At 42.4% G+C, this 20,042-nt stretch overlaps 1 protein-coding gene across 2 annotated transcripts in view; it reads left to right on the plus strand.

The window, feature by feature from the left end:
* Positions 1–20,042, plus strand: part of LOC138334272 (histidine N-alpha-methyltransferase-like) — an 80,116-nt gene that overhangs the window by 9,664 nt on the left and 50,410 nt on the right. The window contains exon 1 of one of the 2 annotated variants that reach the window (XM_069282909.1): positions 18,564–18,823. The exons of the other annotated variant lie outside the window; for it this stretch is intronic. The gene's annotated coding sequence lies outside the window, so the exon portion shown is untranslated. Of the gene's footprint in view, positions 1–18,563; positions 18,824–20,042 lie in introns of those variants that run through there. 2 annotated transcript variants of the gene reach the window in all.

Consider the following 20,042-nt stretch of genomic DNA (forward strand, 5'->3'; position numbering starts at 1 on the left):
AAACAGTAACCTGTGTACATTGACCACAGCTGTCTGTGTACAGAAAGACCTGTGTCTTACAAACAGTAACCTGTGTACATTGACCACAGCTGTCTGTGTATAGAAAGACCTGTGTCTTACAAACAGTAACCTGTGTACATTGACCACAGCTGTCTGTGTACAGAAAGACCTGTGTCTTACAAACAGTAACCTGTGTACATTGACCACAGCTGTCTGTGTACAGAAAGACCTGTGTCTTACAAACAGTAACCTGTGTACATTGACCACAGCTGTCTGTGTATAGAAAGACCTGTGTCTTACAAACAGTAACCTGTGTACATTGACCACAGCTGTCTGTGTACAGAAAGACCTCTGTCTTACAAACAGTAACCTGTGTACATTGACCACAGCTGTCTGTGTACAGAAAGACCTGTGTCTTACAAACAGTAACCTGTGTACATTGACCACAGCTGTCTGTGTACAGAAAGACCTCTGTCTTACAAACAGTAACCTGTGTACATTGACCACAGCTGTCTGTGTATAGAAAGACCTGTGTCTTACAAACAGTAACCTGTGTACATTGACCACAGCTGTCTGTGTACAGAAAGACCTCTGTCTTACAAACAGTAACCTGTGTACATTGACCACAGCTGTCCATCTGTCTGTGTACAGAAAGACCTGTGTCTTACAAACAGTAACCTGTGTACATTGACCACAGCTGTCTGTGTATAGGTGTACATTGACCACAGCTGTCTGTGTATAGAAAGACCTGTGTCTTACAAACAGTAACCTGTGTACATTGACCACAGCTGTCTGTGTACAGAAAGACCTGTGTCTTACAAACAGTAACCTGTGTACATTGACCACAGCTGTCTGTGTACAGAAAGACCTGTGTCTTACAAACAGTAACCTGTGTACATTGACCACAGCTGTCTGTGTACAGAAAGACCTGTGTCTTACAAACAGTAACCTGTGTACATTGACCACAGCTGTCTGGTACAGAAAGACATGTGTCTTACAAACAGTAACCTGTGTACATTGACCACAGCTGTCTGTGTACAGAAAGACCTGTGTCTTACTAAGAGTAACCTGTGTACATTGACCACAGCTGTCTGTGTACAGAAAGACCTGTGTCTTACAAACAGTAACCTGTGTACATTGACCACAGCTGTCTGTGTACAGAAAGACCTCTGTCTTACAAACAGTAACCTGTGTACATTGACCACAGCTGTCTGTGTACAGAAAGACATGTGTCTTACAAACAGTAACCTGTGTACATTGACCACAGCTGTCTGTGTACAGAAAGACCTGTGTCTTACTAAAAGTAACCTGTGTACATTGACCACAGCTGTCTGTGTACAGAAAGACCTCTGTCTTACAAACAGTAACCTGTGTACATTGACCACAGCTGTCTGTGTACAGAAAGACCTCTGTCTTACAAACAGTAACCTGTGTACATTGACCACAGCTGTCTGTGTACAGAAAGACCTGTGTCTTACAAACAGTAACCTGTGTACATTGACCACAGCTGTCTGTGTACAGAAAGACCTGTGTCTTACAAACAGTAACCTGTGTACATTGACCACAGCTGTCTGTGTACAGAAAGACCTCTGTCTTACTAAGAGTAATCTGTGTACATTGACCACAGCTGTCTGTGTATAGGTGTACATTGACCACAGCTGTCTGTGTATAGGAAGACCTGTGTCTTACAAACAGTAACCTGTGTACATTGACCACAGCTGTCTGTGTACAGAAAGACCTGTGTCTTACAAACAGTAACCTGTGTACATTGACCACAGCTGTCTGTGTACAGAAAGACCTCTGTCTTACTAAGAGTAACCTGTGTACATTGACCACAGCTGTCTGTGTACAGAAAGACCTCTGTCTTACTAAGAGTAATCTGTGTACATTGACCACAACTCTCTGTGTACAGAAAGACCTCTGTCTTACAAACAGTAACCTGTGTACATTGACCACAGCTGTCTGTGTACAGAAAGACCTGTGTCTTACAAACAGTAACCTGTGTACATTGACCACAGCTGTCTGTGTACAGAAAGACCTCTGTCTTACAAACAGTAACCTGTGTACATTGACCACAGCTGTCTGTGTATAGAAAGACCTGTGTCTTACAAACAGTAACCTGTGTACATTGACCACAGCTGTCTGTGTACAGAAAGACCTGTGTCTTACAAACAGTAACCTGTGTACATTGACCACAGCTGTCTGTGTACAGAAAGACCTCTGTCTTACAAACAGTAACCTGTGTACATTGACCACAGCTGTCTGTGTACAGAAAGACCTCTGTCTTACAAACAGTAACCTGTGTACATTGACCACAGCTGTCTGTGTACAGAAAGACCTCTGTCTTACAAACAGTAACCTGTGTACATTGACCACAGCTGTCTGTGTACAGAAAGACCTCTGTCTTACAAACAGTAACCTGTGTACATTGACCACAGCTGTCTGTGTACAGAAAGACCTCTGTCTTACAAACAGTAACCTGTGTACATTGACCACAGCTGTCTGTGTACAGAAAGACCTCTGTCTTACAAACAGTAACCTGTGTACATTGACCACAGCTGTCTGTGTACAGAAAGACCTCTGTCTTACAAACAGTAACCTGTGTACATTGACCACAGCTGTCTGTGTACAGAAAGACCTCTGTCTTACAAACAGTAACCTGTGTACATTGACCACAGCTGTCTGTGTACAGAAAGACCTCTGTCTTACAAACAGTAACCTGTGTACATTGACCACAGCTGTCTGTGTATAGAAAGACCTGTGTCTTACAAACAGTAACCTGTGTACATTGACCACAGCTGTCTGTGTACAGAAAGACCTCTGTCTTACAAACAGTAACCTGTGTACATTGACCACAGCTGTCTGTGTACAGAAAGACCTCTGTCTTACAAACAGTAACCTGTGTACATTGACCACAGCTGTCTGTGTATAGAAAGACCTGTGTCTTACAAACAGTAACCTGTGTACATTGACCACAGCTGTCTGTGTACAGAAAGACCTCTGTCTTACAAACAGTAACCTGTGTACATTGACCACAGCTGTCTGTGTACAGAAAGACCTCTGTCTTACAAACAGTAACCTGTGTACATTGACCACAGCTGTCTGTGTACAGAAAGACCTCTGTCTTACAAACAGTAACCTGTGTACATTGACCACAGCTGTCTGTGTATAGAAAGACCTGTGTCTTACAAACAGTAACCTGTGTACATTGACCACAGCTGTCTGTGTACAGAAAGACCTGTGTCTTACAAACAGTAACCTGTGTACATTGACCACAGCTGTCTGTGTACAGAAAGACCTCTGTCTTACAAACAGTAACCTGTGTACATTGACCACAGCTGTCTGTGTACAGAAAGACCTCTGTCTTACAAACAGTAACCTGTGTACATTGACCACAGCTGTCTGTGTACAGAAAGACCTCTGTCTTACAAACAGTAACCTGTGTACATTGACCACAGCTGTCTGTGTACAGAAAGACCTCTGTCTTACAAACAGTAACCTGTGTACATTGACCACAGCTGTCTGTGTACAGAAAGACCTCTGTCTTACAAACAGTAACCTGTGTACATTGACCACAGCTGTCTGTGTACAGAAAGACCTCTGTCTTACAAACAGTAACCTGTGTACATTGACCACAGCTGTCTGTGTACAGAAAGACCTGTGTCTTACAAACAGTAACCTGTGTACATTGACCACAGCTGTCTGTGTACAGAAAGACCTCTGTCTTACTAAGAGTAACCTGTGTACATTGACCACAGCTGTCTGTGTACAGAAAGACCTCTGTCTTACAAACAGTAACCTGTGTACATTGACCACAGCTGTCTGTGTATAGAAAGACCTGTGTCTTACAAACAGTAACCTGTGTACATTGACCACAGCTGTCTGTGTACAGAAAGACCTCTGTCTTACAAACAGTAACCTGTGTACATTGACCACAGCTGTCTGTGTACAGAAAGACCTCTGTCTTACAAACAGTAACCTGTGTACATTGACCACAGCTGTCTGTGTATAGAAAGACCTGTGTCTTACAAACAGTAACCTGTGTACATTGACCACAGCTGTCTGTGTACAGAAAGACCTGTGTCTTACAAACAGTAACCTGTGTACATTGACCACAGCTGTCTGTGTACAGAAAGACCTGTGTCTTACAAACAGTAACCTGTGTACATTGACCACAGCTGTCTGTGTACAGAAAGACCTCTGTCTTACAAACAGTAACCTGTGTACATTGACCACAGCTGTCTGTGTACAGAAAGACCTCTGTCTTACAAACAGTAACCTGTGTACATTGACCACAGCTGTCTGTGTATAGAAAGACCTGTGTCTTACAAACAGTAACCTGTGTACATTGACCACAGCTGTCTGTGTACAGAAAGACCTCTGTCTTACAAACAGTAACCTGTGTACATTGACCACAGCTGTCTGTGTACAGAAAGACCTCTGTCTTACAAACAGTAACCTGTGTACATTGACCACAGCTGTCTGTGTACAGAAAGACTGTCTCTGTACTTACAAACAGTAACCTGTGTACATTGACCACAGCTGTCTGTGTACAGAAAGACCTGTGTCTTACAAACAGTAACCTGTGTACATTGACCACAGCTGTCTGTGTACAGAAAGACCTGTGTCTTACAAACAGTAACCTGTGTACATTGACCACAGCTGTCTGTGTACAGAAAGACCTGTGTCTTACAAACAGTAACCTGTGTACATTGACCACAGCTGTCTGTGTATAGAAAGACCTGTGTCTTACAAACAGTAACCTGTGTACATTGACCACAGCTGTCTGTGTACAGAAAGACCTCTGTCTTACAAACAGTAACCTGTGTACATTGACCACAGCTGTCTGTGTACAGAAAGACCTCTGTCTTACAAACAGTAACCTGTGTACATTGACCACAGCTGTCTGTGTACAGAAAGACCTCTGTCTTACAAACAGTAACCTGTGTACATTGACCACAGCTGTCTGTGTACAGAAAGACCTCTGTCTTACAAACAGTAACCTGTGTACATTGACCACAGCTGTCTGTGTACAGAAAGACCTCTGTCTTACAAACAGTAACCTGTGTACATTGACCACAGCTGTCTGTGTACAGAAAGACCTCTGTCTTACTAAGAGTAACCTGTGTACATTGACCACAGCTGTCTGTGTACAGAAAGACCTCTGTCTTACAAACAGTAACCTGTGTACATTGACCACAGCTGTCTGTGTATAGAAAGACCTGTGTCTTACAAACAGTAACCTGTGTACATTGACCACAGCTGTCTGTGTACAGAAAGACCTGTGTCTTACAAACAGTAACCTGTGTACATTGACCACAGCTGTCTGTGTACAGAAAGACCTGTGTCTTACAAACAGTAACCTGTGTACATTGACCACAGCTGTCTGTGTACAGAAAGACCTCTGTCTTACAAACAGTAACCTGTGTACATTGACCACAGCTGTCTGTGTACAGAAAGACCTCTGTCTTACAAACAGTAACCTGTGTACATTGACCACAGCTGTCTGTGTACAGAAAGACCTCTGTCTTACAAACAGTAACCTGTGTACATTGACCACAGCTGTCTGTGTATAGAAAGACCTGTGTCTTACAAACAGTAACCTGTGTACATTGACCACAGCTGTCTGTGTACAGAAAGACCTGTGTCTTACAAACAGTAACCTGTGTACATTGACCACAGCTGTCTGTGTACAGAAAGACCTGTGTCTTACAAACAGTAACCTGTGTACATTGACCACAGCTGTCTGTGTACAGAAAGACCTCTGTCTTACAAACAGTAACCTGTGTACATTGACCACAGCTGTCTGTGTACAGAAAGACCTCTGTCTTACAAAACAGTAACCTGTGTACATTGACCACAGCTGTTTGTGTACAGAAAGACCTCTATCTTACTAAGAGTAATCTGTGTACATTGACCACAGCTGTCTGTGTACAGAAAGACCTCTGTCTTACAAACAGTAACCTGTGTACATTGACCACAGCTGTCTGTGTACAGAAAGACCTCTGTCTTACAAACAGTAACCTGTGTACATTGACCACAACTGTCTGTGTATAGAAAGACCTCTGTCTTACAAACAGTAACCTGTGTACATTGACCACAGCTGTCTGTGTACAGAAAGACCTCTGTCTTACAAACAGTAACCTGTGTACATTGACCACAGCTGTCTGTGTACAGAAAGACCTCTGTCTTACAAACAGTAACCTGTGTACATTGACCACAGCTGTCTGTGTACAGAAAGACCTCTGTCTTACTAAGAGTAACCTTTGTACATTGACCACAGCTGTCTGTGTACAGAAAGACCTCTGTCTTACAAACAGTAACCTATGTACATTGACCACAGCTGTCTGTGTACAGAAAGACCTCTGTCTTACAAACAGTAACCTGTGTACATTGACCACAGCTGTCTGTGTACAGAAAGACCTCTGTCTTACAAACAGTAACCTGTGTACATTGACCACAGCTGTCTGTGTACAGAAAGACCTCTGTCTTACAAACAGTAACCTGTGTACATTGACCACAGCTGTCTGTGTACAGAAAGACCTCTGTCTTACAAACAGTAACCTGTGTACATTGACCACAGCTGTCTGTGTAAAGAAAGACCTGTGTCTTACAAACAGTAACCTGTGTACATTGACCACAGCTGTCTGTGTACAGAAAGACCTCTGTCTTACAAACAGTAACCTGTGTACATTGACCACAGCTGTCTGTGTATAGAAAGACCTGTGTCTTACAAACAGTAACCTGTGTACATTGACCACAGCTGTCTGTGTATAGAAAGACCTGTGTCTTACAAACAGTAACCTGTGTACATTGACCACAGCTGTCTGTGTACAGAAAGACCTCTGTCTTACAAACAGTAACCTGTGTACATTGACCACAGCTGTCTGTGTACAGAAAGACCTCTGTCTTACAAACAGTAACCTGTGTACATTGACCACAGCTGTCTGTGTATAGAAAGACCTGTGTCTTACAAACAGTAACCTGTGTACATTGACCACAGCTGTCTGTGTACAGAAAGACCTCTGTCTTACAAACAGTAACCTGTGTACATTGACCACAGCTGTCTGTGTACAGAAAGACCTCTGTCTTACAAACAGTAACCTGTGTACATTGACCACAGCTGTCTGTGTACAGAAAGACCTCTGTCTTACAAACAGTAACCTGTGTACATTGACCACAGCTGTCTGTGTACAGAAAGACCTCTGTCTTACAAACAGTAACCTGTGTACATTGACCACAGCTGTCTGTGTACAGAAAGACCTCTGTCTTACAAACAGTAACCTGTGTACATTGACCACAGCTGTCTGTGTACAGAAAGACCTCTGTCTTACAAACAGTAACCTGTGTACATTGACCACAGCTGTCTGTGTACAGAAAGACCTCTGTCTTACAAACAGTAACCTGTGTACATTGACCACAGCTGTCTGTGTACAGAAAGACCTCTGTCTTACAAACAGTAACCTGTGTACATTGACCACAGCTGTCTGTGTATAGAAAGACCTGTGTCTTACAAACAGTAACCTGTGTACATTGACCACAGCTGTCTGTGTACAGAAAGACCTCTGTCTTACAAACAGTAACCTGTGTACATTGACCACAGCTGTCTGTGTATAGAAAGACCTGTGTCTTACAAACAGTAACCTGTGTACATTGACCACAGCTGTCTGTGTACAGAAAGACCTCTGTCTTACAAACAGTAACCTGTGTACATTGACCACAGCTGTCTGTGTATAGGTGTACATTGACCACAGCTGTCTGTGTACAGAAAGACCTCTGTCTTACTATGAGTAACCTGTGTACATTGACCACAGCTGTCTGTGTACAGAAAGACCTCTGTCTTACAAACAGTAACCTGTGTACATTGACCACAGCTGTCTGTGTACAGAAAGACCTCTGTCTTACAAACAGTAACCTGTGTACATTGACCACAGCTGTCTGTGTACAGAAAGACCTCTGTCTTACTAAGAGTAATCTGTGTACATTGACCACAGCTGTCTGTGTACAGAAAGACCTCTGTCTTACTAAGAGTAATCTGTGTACATTGACCACAGCTGTCTGTGTATAGAAAGACCTGTGTCTTACAAACAGTAACCTGTGTACATTGACCACAGCTGTCTGTGTACAGAAAGACCTGTGTCTTACAAACAGTAACCTGTGTACATTGACCACAGCTGTCTGTGTACAGAAAGACCTCTGTCTTACAAACAGTAACCTGTGTACATTGACCACAGCTGTCTGTGTACAGAAAGACCTCTGTCTTACAAACAGTAACCTGTGTACATTGACCACAGCTGTCTGTGTACAGAAAGACCTCTGTCTTACTAAGAGTAACCTGTGTACATTGACCACAGCTGTCTGTGTACAGAAAGACCTCTGTCTTACAAACAGTAACCTGTGTACATTGACCACAGCTGTCTGTGTACAGAAAGACCTGTGTCTTACAAACAGTAACCTGTGTACATTGACCACAGCTGTCTGTGTACAGAAAGACCTGTGTCTTACAAACAGTAACCTGTGTACATTGACCACAGCTGTCTGTGTATAGAAAGACCTGTGTCTTACAAACAGTAACCTGTGTACATTGACCACAGCTGTCTGTGTACAGAAAGACCTGTGTCTTACAAACAGTAACCTGTGTACATTGACCACAGCTGTCTGTGTATAGAAAGACCTGTGTCTTACAAACAGTAACCTGTGTACATTGACCACAGCTGTCTGTGTACAGAAAGACCTCTGTCTTACTAAGAGTAATCTGTGTACATTGACCACAACTCTCTGTGTACAGAAAGACCTCTGTCTTACAAACAGTAACCTGTGTACATTGACCACAGCTGTCTGTGTACAGAAAGACCTCTGTCTTACAAACAGTAACCTGTGTACATTGACCACAGCTGTCTGTGTACAGAAAGACCTCTGTCTTACAAACAGTAACCTGTGTACATTGACCACAGCTGTCTGTGTACAGAAAGACCTCTGTCTTACAAACAGTAACCTGTGTACATTGACCACAGCTGTCTGTGTACAGAAAGACCTCTGTCTTACAAACAGTAACCTGTGTACATTGACCACAGCTGTCTGTGTACAGAAAGACCTCTGTCTTACAAACAGTAACCTGTGTACATTGACCACAGCTGTCTGTGTATAGAAAGACCTGTGTCTTACAAACAGTAACCTGTGTACATTGACCACAGCTGTCTGTGTACAGAAAGACCTCTGTCTTACAAACAGTAACCTGTGTACATTGACCACAGCTGTCTGTGTACAGAAAGACCTCTGTCTTACAAACAGTAACCTGTGTACATTGACCACAGCTGTCTGTGTATAGAAAGACCTGTGTCTTACAAACAGTAACCTGTGTACATTGACCACAGCTGTCTGTGTACAGAAAGACCTGTGTCTTACAAACAGTAACCTGTGTACATTGACCACAGCTGTCTGTGTACAGAAAGACCTCTGTCTTACTAAGAGTAACCTGTGTACATTGACCACAGCTGTCTGTGTACAGAAAGACCTCTGTCTTACAAACAGTAACCTGTGTACATTGACCACAGCTGTCTGTGTACAGAAAGACCTGTGTCTTACAAACAGTAACCTGTGTACATTGACCACAGCTGTCTGTGTACAGAAAGACCTGTGTCTTACAAACAGTAACCTGTGTACATTGACCACAGCTGTCTGTGTACAGAAAGACCTCTGTCTTACAAACAGTAACCTGTGTACATTGACCACAGCTGTCTGTGTACAGAAAGACCTCTGTCTTACAAACAGTAACCTGTGTACATTGACCACAGCTGTCTGTGTACAGAAAGACCTCTGTCTTACTAACAGTAACCTGTGTACATTGACCACAGCTGTCTGTGTACAGAAAGACCTCTGTCTTACAAACAGTAACCTGTGTACATTGACCACAGCTGTCTGTGTACAGAAAGACCTCTGTCTTACAAACAGTAACCTGTGTACATTGACCACAGCTGTCTGTGTACAGAAAGACCTCTGTCTTACAAACAGTAACCTGTGTACATTGACCACAGCTGTCTGTGTACAGAAAGACCTCTGTCTTACAAACAGTAACCTGTGTACATTGACCACAGCTGTCTGTGTACAGAAAGACCTCTGTCTTACAAACAGTAACCTGTGTACATTGACCACAGCTGTCTGTGTACAGAAAGACCTCTGTCTTACAAACAGTAACCTGTGTACATTGACCACAGCTGTCTGTGTACAGAAAGACCTCTGTCTTACAAACAGTAACCTGTGTACATTGACCACAGCTGTCTGTGTACAGAAAGACCTGTGTCTTACAAACAGTAACCTGTGTACATTGACCACAGCTGTCTGTGTACAGAAAGACCTGTGTCTTACAAACAGTAACCTGTGTACATTGACCACAGCTGTCTGTGTACAGAAAGACCTCTGTCTTACAAACAGTAACCTGTGTACATTGACCACAGCTGTCTGTGTACAGAAAGACCTGTGTCTTACAAACAGTAACCTGTGTACATTGACCACAGCTGTCTGTGTACAGAAAGACCTCTGTCTTACAAACAGTAACCTGTGTACATTGACCACAGCTGTCTGTGTACAGAAAGACCTCTGTCTTACAAACAGTAACCTGTGTACATTGACCACAGCTGTCTGTGTACAGAAAGACCTCTGTCTTACAAACAGTAACCTGTGTACATTGACCACAGCTGTCTGTGTATAGAAAGACCTGTGTCTTACAAACAGTAACCTGTGTACATTGACCACAGCTGTCTGTGTACAGAAAGACCTCTGTCTTACAAACAGTAACCTGTGTACATTGACCACAGCTGTCTGTGTACAGAAAGACCTCTGTCTTACAAACAGTAACCTGTGTACATTGACCACAGCTGTCTGTGTACAGAAAGACCTCTGTCTTACAAACAGTAACCTGTGTACATTGACCACAGCTGTCTGTGTACAGAAAGACCTCTGTCTTACAAACAGTAACCTGTGTACATTGACCACAGCTGTCTGTGTACAGAAAGACCTCTGTCTTACAAACAGTAACCTGTGTACATTGACCACAGCTGTCTGTGTACAGAAAGACCTCTGTCTTACAAACAGTAACCTGTGTACATTGACCACAGCTGTCTGTGTATAGAAAGACCTGTGTCTTACAAACAGTAACCTGTGTACATTGACCACAGCTGTCTGTGTACAGAAAGACCTCTGTCTTACAAACAGTAACCTGTGTACATTGACCACAGCTGTCTGTGTACAGAAAGACCTCTGTCTTACAAACAGTAACCTGTGTACATTGACCACAGCTGTCTGTGTACAGAAAGACCTCTGTCTTACAAACAGTAACCTGTGTACATTGACCACAGCTGTCTGTGTACAGAAAGACCTCTGTCTTACAAACAGTAACCTGTGTACATTGACCACAGCTGTCTGTGTACAGAAAGACCTCTGTCTTACAAACAGTAACCTGTGTACATTGACCACAGCTGTCTGTGTATAGAAAGACCTGTGTCTTACAAACAGTAACCTGTGTACATTGACCACAGCTGTCTGTGTACAGAAAGACCTGTGTCTTACAAACAGTAACCTGTGTACATTGACCACAGCTGTCTGTGTACAGAAAGACCTCTGTCTTACAAACAGTAACCTGTGTACATTGACCACAGCTGTCTGTGTATAGAAAGACCTGTGTCTTACAAACAGTAACCTGTGTACATTGACCACAGCTGTCTGTGTACAGAAAGACCTCTGTCTTACTAAGAGTAATCTGTGTACATTGACCACAACTGTCTGTGTACAGAAAGACCTCTGTCTTACAAACAGTAACCTGTGTACATTGACCACAGCTGTCTGTGTATAGAAAGACCTGTGTCTTACAAACAGTAACCTGTGTACATTGACCACAGCTGTCTGTGTACAGAAAGACCTCTGTCTTACAAACAGTAACCTGTGTACATTGACCACAGCTGTCTGTGTACAGAAAGACCTCTGTCTTACAAACAGTAACCTGTGTACATTGACCACAGCTGTCTGTGTACAGAAAGACCTCTGTCTTACAAACAGTAACCTGTGTACATTGACCACAGCTGTCTGTGTACAGAAAGACCTCTGTCTTACAAAGAGTAACCTGTGTACATTGACCACAGCTGTCTGTGTACAGAAAGACCTCTGTCTTACAAACAGTAACCTGTGTACATTGACCACAGCTGTCTGTGTACAGAAAGACCTCTGTCTTACAAACAGTAACCTGTGTACATTGACCACAGCTGTCTGTGTACAGAAAGACCTCTGTCTTACAAACAGTAACCTGTGTACATTGACCACAGCTGTCTGTGTACAGAAAGACCTCTGTCTTACAAACAGTAACCTGTGTACATTGACCACAGCTGTCTGTGTACAGAAAGACCTCTGTCTTACAAACAGTAACCTGTGTACATTGACCACAGCTGTCTGTGTACAGAAAGACCTGTCTTGTCTTACAAACGGTAACCTGTGTACATTGACCACAGCTGTCTGTGTACAGAAAGACCTGTGTCTTACAAACAGTAACATGTGTACATTGACCACAGCTGTCTGTGTACAGAAAGACCTCTGTCTTACAAACAGTAACCTGTGTACATTGACCACAGCTGTCTGTGTACAGAAAGACCTCTGTCTTACAAACAGTAACCTGTGTACATTGACCACAGCTGTCTGTGTATAGAAAGACCTGTGTCTTACAAACAGTAACCTGTGTACATTGACCACAGCTGTCTGTGTACAGAAAGACCTGTGTCTTACAAACAGTAACCTGTGTACATTGACCACAGCTGTCTGTGTACAGAAAGACCTGTGTCTTACAAACAGTAACCTGTGTACATTGACCACAGCTGTCTGTGTACAGAAAGACCTGTGTCTTACAAACAGTAACCTGTGTACATTGACCACAGCTGTCTGTGTACAGAAAGACCTGTGTCTTACAAACAGTAACCTGTGTACATTGACCACAGCTGTCTGTGTACAGAAAGACCTCTGTCTTACTAAGAGTAATCTGTGTACATTGACCACAGCTGTCTGTGTACAGAAAGACCTCTGTCTTACAAACAGTAACCTGTGTACATTGACCACAGCTGTCTGTGTACAGAAAGACCTCTGTCTTACAAACAGTAACCTGTGTACATTGACCACAGCTGTCTGTGTACAGAAAGACCTCTGTCTTACTAAGAGTGTACCTTGACCACAGCTGTCTGTGTATAGGTGTACATTGACCACAGCTGTCTGTGTATAGGAAGACCTGTGTCTTACAAACAGTAACCTGTGTACATTGACCACAGCTGTCTGTGTACAGAAAGACCTCTGTCTTACAAACAGTAACCTGTGTACATTGACCACAGCTGTCTGTGTATAGAAAGACCTGTGTCTTACAAACAGTAACCTGTGTACATTGACCACAGCTGTCTGTGTACAGAAAGACCTCTGTCTTACAAACAGTAACCTGTGTACATTGACCACAGCTGTCTGTGTACAGAAAGACCTCTGTCTTACAAACAGTAACCTGTGTACATTGACCACAGCTGTCTGTGTATAGAAAGACCTGTGTCTTACAAACAGTAACCTGTGTACATTGACCACAGCTGTCTGTGTATAGAAAGACCTGTGTCTTACAAACAGTAACCTATGTACATTGACCACAGCTGTCTGTGTACAGAAAGACCTCTGTCTTACAAACAGTAACCTGTGTACATTGACCACAGCTGTCTGTGTACAGAAAGACCTCTGTCTTACAAACAGTAACCTGTGTACATTGACCACAGCTGTCTGTGTACAGAAAGACCTCTGTCTTACAAACAGTAACCTGTGTACATTGACCACAGCTGTCTGTGTATAGAAAGACCTGTGTCTTACAAACAGTAACCTGTGTACATTGACCACAGCTGTCTGTGTACAGAAAGACCTCTGTCTTACAAACAGTAACCTGTGTACATTGACCACAGCTGTCTGTGTACAGAAAGACCTCTGTCTTACAAACAGTAACCTGTGTACATTGACCACAGCTGTCTGTGTACAGAAAGACCTCTGTCTTACAAACAGTAACCTGTGTACATTGACCACAGCTGTCTGTGTACAGAAAGACCTGTGTCTTACAAACAGTAACCTGTGTACATTGACCACAGCTGTCTGTGTACAGAAAGACCTGTGTCTTACAAACAGTAACCTGTGTACATTGACCACAGCTGTCTGTGTACAGAAAGACCTGTGTCTTACAAACAGTAACCTGTGTACATTGACCACAGCTGTCTGTGTACAGAAAGACCTGTGTCTTACAAACAGTAACCTGTGTACATTGACCACAGCTGTCTGTGTACAGAAAGACCTCTGTCTTACAAACAGTAACCTGTGTACATTGACCACAGCTGTCTGTGTACAGAAAGACCTCTGTCTTACAAACAGTAACCTGTGTACATTGACCACAGCTGTCTGTGTACAGAAAGACCTCTGTCTTACAAACAGTAACCTGTGTACATTGACCACAGCTGTCTGTGTACAGAAAGACCTCTGTCTTACAAACAGTAACCTGTGTACATTGACCACAGCTGTCTGTGTATAGAAAGACCTGTGTCTTACAAACAGTAACCTGTGTACATTGACCACAGCTGTCTGTGTACAGAAAGACCTCTGTCTTACTAAGAGTAATCTGTGTACATTGACCACAGCTGTCTGTGTACAGAAAGACCTCTGTCTTACAAACAGTAACCTGTGTACATTGACCACAGCTGTCTGTGTACAGAAAGACCTCTGTCTTACAAACAGTAACCTGTGTACATTGACCACAGCTGTCTGTGTACAGAAAGACCTCTGTCTTACAAACAGTAACCTGTGTACATTGACCACAGCTGTCTGTGTACAGAAAGACCTCTGTCTTACTAAGAGTAATCTGTGTACATTGACCACAGCTGTCTGTGTATAGGTGTACATTGACCACAGCTGTCTGTGTATAGGAAGACCTGTGTCTTACAAACAGTAACCTGTGTACATTGACCACAGCTGTCTGTGTACAGAAAGACCTGTGTCTTACAAACAGTAACCTGTGTACATTGACCACAGCTGTCTGTGTATAGAAAGACCTGTGTCTTACAAACAGTAACCTGTGTACATTGACCACAGCTGTCTGTGTACAGAAAGACCTCTGTCTTACAAAACAGTAACCTGTGTACATTGACCACAGCTGTCTGTGTACAGAAAGACCTCTGTCTTACAAACAGTAACCTGTGTACATTGACCACAGCTGTCTGTGTACAGAAAGACCTCTGTCTTACAAACAGTAACCTGTGTACATTGACCACAGCTGTCTGTGTACAGAAAGACCTCTGTCTTACAAACAGTAACCTGTGTACATTGACCACAGCTGTCTGTGTACAGAAAGACCTCTGTCTTACAAACAGTAACCTGTGTACATTGACCACAGCTGTCTGTGTACAGAAAGACCTCTGTCTTACAAACAGTAACCTGTGTACATTGACCACAGCTGTCTGTGTACAGAAAGACCTCTGTCTTACAAACAGTAACCTGTGTACATTGACCACAGCTGTCTGTGTACAGAAAGACCTCTGTCTTACTAAGAGTAATCTGTGTACATTGACCACAGCTGTCTGTGTATAGGTGTACATTGACCACAGCTGTCTGTGTATAGAAAGACATGTGTCGTACAAACAGTAACCTGTGTACATTGACCACAGATATCTGTGTACAGAAAGACCTGTGTCTTACAAACAGTAACCTGTGTACATTGACCACAGCTGTCTGTGTATAGAAAGACCTGTGTCTTACAAACAGTAACCTGTGTACATTGACCACAGCTGTCTGTGTACAGAAAGACCTCTGTCTTACAAACAGTAACCTGTGTACATTGACCACAGCTGTCTGTGTACAGAAAGACCTCTGTCTTACAAACAGTAACCTGTGTACATTGACCACAGCTGTCTGTGTATAGGTGTACATTGACCACAGCTGTCTGTGTATAGAAAGACCTGTGTCTTACAAACAGTAACCTGTGTACATTGACCACAGCTGTCTGTGTATAGAAAGACCTGTGTCTTACAAACAGTAACCTGTGTACATTGACCACAGCTGTCTGTGTACAGAAAGACCTGTGTCTTACAAACAGTAACCTGTGTACATTGACCACAGCTGTCTGTGTACAGAAAGACCTCTGTCTTACAAACAGTAACCTGTGTACATTGACCACAGCTGTCTGTGTACAGAAAGACCTCTGTCTTACAAACAGTAACCTGTGTACATTGACCACAGCTGTCTGTGTACAGAAAGACCTCTGTCTTACAAACAGTAACCTGTGTACATTGACCACAGCTGTCTGTGTACAGAAAGACCTGTGTCTTACAAACAGTAACCTGTGTACATTGACCACAGCTGTCTGTGTACAGAAAGACCTCTGTCTTACAAACAGTAACCTGTGTACATTGACCACAGCTGTCTGTGTACAGAAAGACCTCTGTCTTACTAAGAGTAACCTGTGTACATTGACCACAGCTGTCTGTGTACAGAAAGACCTCTGTCTTACAAACAGTAACCTGTGTACATTGACCACAGCTGTCTGTGTACAGAAAGACCTCTGTCTTACAAACAGTAACCTGTGTACATTGACCACAGCTGTCTGTGTACAGAAAGACCTCTGTCTTACAAACAGTAACCTGTGTACATTGACCACAGCTGTCTGTGTATAGAAAGACCTGTGTCTTACAAACAGTAACCTGTGTACATTGACCACAGCTGTCTGTGTACAGAAAGACCTCTGTCTTACAAACAGTAACCTGTGTACATTGACCACAGCTGTCTGTGTATAGAAAGACCTGTGTCTTACAAACAGTAACCTGTGTACATTGACCACAGCTGTCTGTGTACAGAAAGACCTCTGTCTTACAAACAGTAACCTGTGTACATTGACCACAGCTGTCTGTGTACAGAAAGACATGTGTCTTACAAACAGTAACCTGTGTACATTGACCACAGCTGTCTGTGTACAGAAAGACCTGTGTCTTACAAACAGTAACCTGTGTACATTGACCACAGCTGTCTGTGTACAGAAAGACCTGTGTCTTACAAACAGTAACCTGTGTACATTGACCACAGCTGTCTGTGTACAGAAAGACCTCTGTCTTACAAACAGTAACCTGTGTACATTGACCACAGCTGTCTGTGTATAGAAAGACCTGTGTCTTACAAACAGTAACCTGTGTACATTGACCACAGCTGTCTGTGTACAGAAAGACCTGTGTCTTACAAACAGTAACCTGTGTACATTGACCACAGCTGTCTGTGTACAGAAAGACCTCTGTCTTACAAACAGTAACCTGTGTACATTGACCACAGCTGTCTGTGTACAGAAAGACCTCTGTCTTACAAACAGTAACCTGTGTACATTGACCACAGCTGTCTGTGTACAGAAAGACCTCTGTCTTACAAACAGTAACCTGTGTACATTGACCACAGCTGTCTGTGTACAGAAAGACCTCTGTCTTACAAACAGTAACCTGTGTACATTGACCACAGCTGTCTGTGTACAGAAAGACCTCTGTCTTACAAACAGTAACCTGTGTACATTGACCACAGCTGTCTGTGTATAGAAAGACCTGTGTCTTACAAACAGTAACCTGTGTACATTGACCACAGCTGTCTGTGTACAGAAAGACCTGTGTCTTACAAACAGTAACCTGTGTACATTGACCACAGCTGTCTGTGTACAGAAAGACCTCTGTCTTACAAACAGTAACCTGTGTACATTGACCACAGCTGTCTGTGTACAGAAAGACCTCTGTCTTACAAACAGTAACCTGTGTACATTGACCACAGCTGTCTGTGTACAGAAAGACCTCTGTCTTACAAACAGTAACCTGTGTACATTGACCACAGCTGTCTGTGTACAGAAAGACCTCTGTCTTACAAACAGTAACCTGTGTACATTGACCACAGCTGTCTGTGTACAGAAAGACCTCTGTCTTACAAACAGTAACCTGTGTACATTGACCACAGCTGTCTGTGTACAGAAAGACCTCTGTCTTACAAACAGTAACCTGTGTACATTGACCACAGCTGTCTGTGTACAGAAAGACCTGTGTCTTACAAACAGTAACCTGTGTACATTGACCACAGCTGTCTGTGTACAGAAAGACCTCTGTCTTACTAAGAGTAATCTGTGTACATTGACCACAGCTGTCTGTGTATAGGTGTACATAGAAAGACCTGTGTCTTACAAACAGTAACCTGTGTACATTGACCACAGCTGTCTGTGTACAGAAAGACCTGTGTCTTACTAAGAGTAACCTGTGTACATTGACCACAGCTGTCTGTGTATAGAAAGACCTGTGTCTTACTAAAAGTAACCTGTGTACATTGACCACAGCTGTCTGTGTACAGAAAGACCTGTGTCTTACAAACAGTAACCTGTGTACATTGACCACAGCTGTCTGTGTACAGAAAGACCTCTGTCTTACAAACAGTAACCTGTGTACATTGACCACAGCTGTCTGTGTATAGAAAGACCTGTGTCCTTATAACTCTGTAATATGCAAATTGAATAGAGGTAGCACTTCTGTGTATCATCGTTAAATCTAAACTGACATTTTGAAAGAGAACTGTAAGGTCAATCTATACCAACACCAAAACGTTTTCCGGATGTTATGTGCCCACTTGGCTGTGTATTTAAATCGAACCTGAGATATCAACAACTATGAATAATGACATCCACATATATATATATAGATAGTGCTTGATTGAAGCATCGACGTTAATGTCTAACTGACCGGATATTTTAAAGACAACTGTAAGATCAACAAAATAGGTAAGTGGCAATTATACAATCATAATACAATACCAGAAACATATATACATAGAGATTGGAAACTCCTTCTTTGTCTTTGTTGACAGACAGAGGGACATCCGGTTCCCTTGGCTAACTATTTTAGTGTATTATTTCATTGTATTATTTCTGCATTAATACAATTTTTTAACATTTTATCATGACTTGATATGACCAATTGTCACGCTTAAAATGATTTAAAGCATGAAAATCAGCATTTTTACCTGGTTTAGACATTCAAAACCGGAAGTGCATTTTGTTTTATTGGTATTTTAGTTGAAAATATTTTTTTCTTTCAGAAATTACACTCAAACCATCTGCAAATCACTTAAGTTTTGTAACATATTAAATTTTTTCTCCTGCATTTGACTATTACATAGTATATCTAAAAGCTCCTAAAGCGCATACAGAGGAACATCTGCCGCTCGTAAAAATGGCTTAGTTGCCAATCTCTCTAATATATATGTTTCTGTCAATACATTTGTAGCAGGTTTTAATTGTACATAGAGCGGTAGAGCGGCGGACCAGTAAGTCTGGGGTCGCGGGTTCGAGCCCGGTTGTCTGCACACTACTCTCGCCCTGTTACACACTGTAGATTTCAACACCTTAATTGCCCTTTGAACGAAGATAACGAGGAAATAGAGGGAACTTGTAAGACCTCTGAACCTCCGGGGTCACAAAAAAATAATAGGAGAACAGGAGGTACATGTGGATCGAAATTAACAGAGGAAAACTTCAAATACATGACCACACGGAAGACGACACCAGCCCAAATCATTCATTTTTACTTGTAACGAGCATGTTCATTGGCTTCAACAAATACTTCATCAGGTTATGTTTACATTCTGAGTGTTTCGTCACTATATGAATCAATCAACTGACAAAAACGAATACACTATGAATACAAAGATTCTCGTGCATCGATCAGCTGATTTCAAACATCACGTCAGTTTCATATCAATAAAAATATCCCCCCACAATATTCAAATGTATATTCTCTAATGTGCTGTTTCTTGATATAGAATCAACTAAGGTTTACTGTAATAGTCAATCAAATCTTATTTTAACTAATATTTCTTGTTTATCGATTTGTCATTTGCACAAAAAAGGTCGACCGGAAGACGGAAGCTTGAAAACGCGACGTTGTGGAATGACTTTGTCATCCAGCTGTTCTATTAATCTCGTTTCTCGTCGTATATGG

This window comes from Argopecten irradians, chromosome 11 (genome assembly GCF_041381155.1).
Source record: "Argopecten irradians isolate NY chromosome 11, Ai_NY, whole genome shotgun sequence".
NCBI lineage: Eukaryota > Metazoa > Mollusca > Bivalvia > Pectinida > Pectinidae > Argopecten > Argopecten irradians.